This window comes from Podarcis cretensis, assembly GCF_951804945.1.
Source record: "Podarcis cretensis genome assembly, chromosome: 16".
NCBI classification, from domain to species: Eukaryota; Metazoa; Chordata; class Lepidosauria; order Squamata; family Lacertidae; genus Podarcis; species Podarcis cretensis.
The window spans coordinates 1,725,157-1,732,384 of NC_137186.1; positions in this window are offsets into that span (position 1 = coordinate 1,725,157).

The following is a 7,228-nucleotide window of genomic DNA, read 5'->3' on the forward strand; positions in this document are numbered from 1 at the left end:
CGTTACAGGTGTGAAATTAGTTCTTAATTTCTTTAGCTCTCTATCTGCATCTATATAGAGATTTTAAGGAGCCAGAACTTTGTAGAGCCCATTTTCCCACGGTGATAAAAATAGAAGACAAAGAAGACTGAACACAAGTATTAAGTGCACTTGACTGAGGATGCTTCCTCATTGACCACATGAGGGCACTCCGACACTACAATGGGTAGAGAAAATACAGCAACTCAAACAATATTTTTTTTTTTGGGGGGGGGACTGAGGATGACATGAAGAAATAGACCCAGTAATTAGGAGAGACTGTGCTTCCTAAACACACTCTCTCTGTAGTTCCTGAGCTAAGGAGGTAAAAACTAGGCTACTCTACAAGAGTAAAATTCACATTTTTTTGCCCTCCCCATTTCCCCCTCTGCCCCACAGTGTGTGTCCTGTGGAGTGAGTGGGAGGCCGGAGTTGGTACACCTTGCTTGCAACCCAGCCCTTTTGGCTCAGCTCAGACAGAACAGATTCTCGTAATGTCATGAAGCGGTACCTGCTAATATTCCAGGGCATAAGAAGCCTTACAGGACCTTGTGAGATAGTTCCCCAAGCAGCAGAAGTGTGCACATTAGCAGAAAGTGTGCATTGGGAATGCCTTGGTTAGTGAAAACAGCACACCAAAGGTAGGGTGTGAAATCAATAATAATATAATAATAATTTATTATTTATACCCCGCCCATCTGGCTGAGCTTCCCCAGCCACTCTGGGCGGCTTCCAATCAAGTGTTAAAAAACAATACAGCATTGAATAATAAAAACTTCCCCAAACAGGGCTGCCTTCAGATGTCTTTTAAAGAGAAGATAGCTGCTTATTTCCTTCACATCTGATGGGAGGGTGTTCCACAGGCCGGGTGCCACCACCGAGAAGGCCCTCTGTCTGGTTCCCTCTAACTTCAGTTCTCGCAGGGAGGGAACTACCAGAAGGCCCTCGGCGCTGGACCTCAGTGTCTGGGCAGAACGATGGGGGTGGAGACGCTCCTTCAGGTATACAGGACCGAGGCCTGTATACCTGTGTATACAGTGCTTTTCAGCTGCCTGCAACCCTAGCATCTGATATTAGATGATGGAAGAGATGGGTACAGTTTGCTACATGTTGGGTTGGACGGCCAAAATGATCCATTGGCTGTATGGGGCAGGGCATCAGTTGTAGTTCAGAATATGTTAAAGGCATCAAGTTAGCAAAGGCTTGTAGGAATAATAAGGGGATGCGGGTGGTGCTGTGGGTTAAAGAACAGAGCCTAGGACTTGCCGATCAGAAGGTCAGCGTTTCATAGAATCATAGAATCATAGAATCCTAGAGTTGGAAGAGACCACAAGGGACATCGAGTCCAACCCCCTGCCAAGCAGGAAACTCCATCAGAGCACTCCTGACATATGGTTGTCAAGCCTCTGCTTAAAGACCTCCAAAGAAGGAGACTCCACCATACTCCTTGGCAGCAAATTCCACTGTCGAACAGCTCTTACTGTCAGGAAGTTCTTCCTAATGTTTAGGTGGAATCTTTTTTCTTGTAGTTTGGAGCCATTGCTCTGTGTCCGCTTCTCTGGAACAGCAGAAAACAACCTTTCTCCCTCCTCTATGTGACATCCTTTTATATATTTGAACATGGCTATCATATCACCCCTTAACCTCTTCTTCTCCAGGCTAAACATGCCCAGCTCCCTTAGCCGTTCCTCATAAGGCATCGTTTCCAGGCCTTTGACCATTTTGGTTGCCCTCCTCTGGACACATTCCAGTTTGTCAGTGTCTTTCTTGAACTGTGGTGCCCAGAATTGGACACAGTACTCCAGGTGAGTTCTTTCTCTAAATTGTGTGTTGTAGGTCAGAGTGAAACAACGACGACAGTGTCTTCAAGTCCGCATGACTCCCCGCAGTCTACCATCAGACCCAATCAGTGTGCGGTGGTCACCCCCCCTCTCCTGTCAGCGGTGTGCGGCTTGCTGGACAACCTGCTGATTGTCACTCCCAAAGACACCGGCGTTGCTCTTCAGCAAGCACAGACACTAACTGCTCTCAGTAGGTAAGAGATCAATAGCTATTGAGGTCACAGACGAGAGACTGAATGGGACAAGCGCTACCCAAAGCCTTTGTTACAGATATTGATCGAGCCGCTGAGTATTCTGAGAATTCAAAGTTATCCTTTTAAAATCGAACCAGGAGAACCACAGCATTTTGCAGAAAGTAGAGCAGATTTGAAATCTCTTTATAGTTCAGCTACTTTTACTTTACTTGGACTTTTGAGCCAAGCGGTAACTTGTCTTTTTATTACGGTGGACGATGAAGTCCTCGGATTACATGCTACAAGCATAGATAAGTCATGCTAACTGGAATACTTGCAAAAGAGTGTACTTTGGAAGCACTGGCAGATACATTGGTGTAAATCCTTAAGGTGTTTATAGGCAGTGAAACAAGTGTTGTATGGGAAATGTGCTTGTGATTTATTTATACCCTATTAGCATCATTATTCAAGAGGGACAAGAGAAACCTTAGTTGCTTAGTCTGCTAATAACATAGCGACAGATGCCAAGAGCTGATAGCTCTGAAGTCCCCAGTTCAAATCTACCACTGAGCACAGACTTGTGAGAAGACCTAAAGCCTTTATGCTAGGAGTATTGCTATTTTTATCATCCTGGCTGAACTGTAGCAACTTACAGTTTGTCTCCAAGGAAACAACATCCCACAGCTGACTGCAGTGTATTGCACTTCCCTTCTCTGTAATAAGCGTAGGACAGCCTTTTGAGAGTCAACATCATTTGAGTGAGGATTATGAGAGGTGGAATCATTAGGATCCTAGCTTAAATTAGACTTTTAAATAGGCTGCTGCTGCTGCTGCTGCTGCTAAACCTACCACATCTTCTAGAATGTTTCCTAAGTATGTGGACATTTCCTCAGGTACACATACAGGCTTTCGTCTGTTTGGACACAACTGGATGCCATTTTGAATCAAGATGGCAGGCTGAACCTTTCAAAACATCACTGAAACAAACTTTTATGGGAGACTACCAGATTCCCAGGGACGCAGGTGGCGCTGTGGGTTAAAGCCTCAGCGCCTAGGACTTGCCGATCGAAAGGTCGGCGGTTCGAATCCCTGCGGCGGGGTGCGCTCCCACTGCTCGGTCCCAGCGCCTGCCAACCTAGCAGTTCGAAAGCACCTCCGGGTGCAAGTAGATAAATAGGGACCGCTTACCAGCGGGAAGGTAAACGGCGTTTCCGTGTGCGGCTCTGGCTTGCCAGAGCAGCGATGTCACGCTGGCCACGTGACCCGGAAGTGTCTCTGGACAGCGCTGGCCCCTGGCCTCTTAAGTGAGATGGGCGCACAACCCCAGAGTCTGTCAAGACTGGCCCGTACGGGCAGGGGTACCTTTACCTTTTTACTCCAGGTGAGGTCTGACCAGAGCAGAATACAGTGGCACGATTACTTCCCTTGATCTAGATGCTATACTCCTATTGATGCAGCCCAGAATTGCATTGGCTTTTTTAGCTGCCGCGTCACACTGTTGGCTCATGTCAAGTTTGTGGTCAACCAAGACTCCTAGATCCTTTTCACATGTACTGCTCTCAAGCCAGGTGTCACCCATCTTGTATTTGTGCCTCTCATTTTTTTTGCCCAAGTGCAATACTTTACATTTCTCCCTGTTCCCTCTTCCATGGAATCCTGACAACAGTTTGAAACTATGATTCAGAGGTAACTAATTGTAGGGATGGAAAGATCACCTAGTCCAACTTCCTGCTATGCAGAAATTGCAGCTAAGGAACAGATGGCCACCCAACCTCTGTTTAAAAACCTCTAGTCCACCACCTCCATGGAAGTCCATAGAGTAGGTGGAAGACAGTGCTGGCTCACTCTACTTGCAGCTGGATCTCTAGGGCTTTTAAAAATCTAGCTCCTTATGAAACTTATCTAGAAAATCAGTTCCATGTTACATGGCTTTAGTAGAAATGATATAAGGAGTTAAGTACAAATAAGTTTTATGGTATTAATGGTAAGATAAGGTTAAAATAAATTAAGATAAGAATGGATCTGCTGAAATAATTAATAACTAGAATACAAAAAAGGGAGGTGTGAGGAGGTCGATGAAACAAGTAAATGAAAGACAAAGAAATGGAAAATTGGATGTGTTTTTAACTGTTTTTGCTTTTATTTTTGTTTTGGATGTATTGTGTTTTTTTTTTGTGTGTATTGTAATGTATTGATTTGTTTTGCTTAATTTTTTATTTTTTTCTTTCTTCTTTCTGTAATCTTTAAACTTTTAATAAATATCATTTTTTTTAAAAAAAGAAAACCAGTTCCATGACCACCCACTCAAGAGCCTTGCCCAAGAAGGGGAGATGGGCAACTAGGTGATAGTTACTTAGATTTCAAGGTGTGAGGAACCCAACAGGACACACCCCGTCTTCATTGCCCTAGCTGTCAATGCGTCAAAGAGAATTTTTTTGGGTGCCAGGAAGGTGATAGCAATGAACCACATGACGTCTTTACTCTTCCATGGAATCACTTGGCAGTGATTCCGAACTGTGAGTCAGAGATCAGCAGCATTTAACCCCAGTCAGTCTCACTATCCCATAAACAGATCTTCTTCCTCCATTTTTCGTGACACTGTAAATCTTTCTGTCCTGTTTTCCTCTTTGGCATTGATTCTTATTTCTCTTTTAATATCTGGAAGCCCCTTCCCAGAAGGAAACTGACTCAGAGGCTTTTATAACTGCTGTCAATCAAGGAATGAAACAGTCCTCATGGTTTTCCAGGACATCCTTAGAAATCCGATTTAGATGAAAAGATCTTTCTGACAGTATGAGATGTTTGAGAGTGAGCGGTGGCCTAAGAAGAGGGTGGATGCACCACTGAAGAATTTAAGCAGAGGCTCCATGGCCCACCTGTCAGGGATGTTGTGACTGTTGATTTTCTGCATCAACATGGGTTGGACTAAGGAAGGGGTCACCAACTCCCAGAGGGGTCACCCTCTGGGTGCATGTTGTCAGCCAGCAATGCCTTCCTTTAGGATACACCATTCCATACCCTCTTACAGGTCCTGCAGAAGGAGATCAAGTCCTGCAAGGCCCTAGTCTCATGGGACAGAGCATTCCACCAGGTCGGAGCCATCACTGAAAAGGCCCTGGCCCTGGTGGAGGATACACACACATCAATATATAAATTTTAGAAAAGGGCAAGGTTAGACATGGATGCACAAAACAGTTTTAATGGGGGGGGGGGAATCAAGATTCCTTGTGTTCCACTTCACTTTTCTTCCGGCCCAGGGCAGCCCTGCCCCCTTGCTTGCCCCTCAGAGCTGGTACATCATGTGGGGCTGGGCCTCGGCATCAAAACTGTGCATCAAAATGCATTTATGAGTGAATATAACACACAAAGAGGCATTATTTTTAGATGTTTAGGGAAGTTTTTAATGTTTAATGCTGTATTGTGTTTTAATATTCGGTTGGGAGCCGCCCAGAGTGGCTGGGGAAACCCAGCCAGATGGGTGGGGTATACATAATAAATTATTATTATTATTATTATTATTATTATTATTATTATTACAGTGGTACCTCGGGTTAAGTACTTAATTCGTTCTGGAGGTCTGTTCTTAACCTGAAACTGTTCTTAACCTGAAGCACCACTTTAGCTAATGGGTGCCTCCTGATGCTGCCGTGCCGCCAGAGCATGATTTCTGTTCTCATCCTGAAGCAAGGTTTGTAACCTGAGGTACTATTTCTTGGTCTGTAACCTGAAGCGTATGTAACCTGAGGTACCACTGTATTATTATTTAGGAAAAACCGCATCCAGATAATACTTGCATATGAGGAGAGACCCACCTGAAAAGGCTGCTGAATTTCCATGAGGATTAAATTGTTGTAATTTTTCACAGGTTGCTATGGAAAAGTGGAGAATTGAATTTAATATCAAGAAAATGAAAAAAAAAAAATGTGATGGACAGATTTACCCGTCCCTAGTGGGGCCTGGATCTTGTACTTTTCTCCATAGAAACTGCTATTTGAGCAGAAGAAGAAAAAAGAGTCGCACCACCATTATCTCTCATGAATCACCTTTTCTTGCTTTCCAGGGTAAAAACAGAACCCAGCTGCTTGATGACATGCCCACTCTTGGGGCTGCTTTTCCTCATGAAACAAAACAAGTCATTATGTTCTTTCTCTCCACCCTCTTCTCTCTTTTTTGAAGCCAAGCTTTGTTCGCTCCCACCTCCACCACCCAACACAAAAATAGAAGATGCTTTGACACTTCTGAACAGCAGTGCATGTCCCTTCATCAACCCCAAGTCTAGGACACACAAGACCTGCATTTGGGCAGGTTGAGAAGCGAGGAGAGACAATGTGGTGCAGTGGTTACAGTGCCAGACTAGGAGCCAGGAGAGACCATGGGTCGAATCGCCACTCAGGCATGAAGCTCACCAGGAGTGACCTTGGGGGCCAGGTGCTGTTGTTCAGTCTAACAACCTCACAGGGTTGTTGTGTGGTAAAAGATGGAGGGCAGGAACCATGTACATCACTGTGAGCTCCTTGGAGGAAAAGGTGTGATAGAAATGGAACAAATAAATAAATAATCAGCTGTGCATGCAGAAGGTCCCTCATTTCTTAAGGCAAAATAAAAAAAAAGTCTCTTGGTTCCATTGACTTACTGCCTTGCCAGATCCTTATTTCATATACTATATCTATATCTATCTATCTATCTATCTATCTATCTATCTATCTATCTATCATCTATATCTATCTGTATCATCTATCGTCTGTCTGTCTGTCTATCATCTATCTATATCTATCTATCTATCTATCATCTATCTATCTATCTATCTATCTATCTATCTATCTATCTATCTATCTATCTATCATCTATCTATCTATCTATCTATCTATCTATCTATCATCTATCTATCTATCTATCTATCATCTATCTATCATCTATCTATCTATCCTTTTTTAGAAATAAGGTGGGATGTGAATGCAAAAAAAGAAAAAAAAAAGAATCAGTTTTACATGCAGAAGGTTCTGGGTTGAGTCCCCAACATCTGCAGTTCAGGACAGGAAAATCCATCAATTTCCATTCCTCTCAGTTCTCATTCCCCCCCCCCCACCTAAAATTCCATTCTCTGCATTTCCACATCTGTTTACAAATCTCTTTAAGTCTTCATGAAAAGCCACCACCATATTGCCACAAATTTCTCCAAATAGACAGATGCTTATA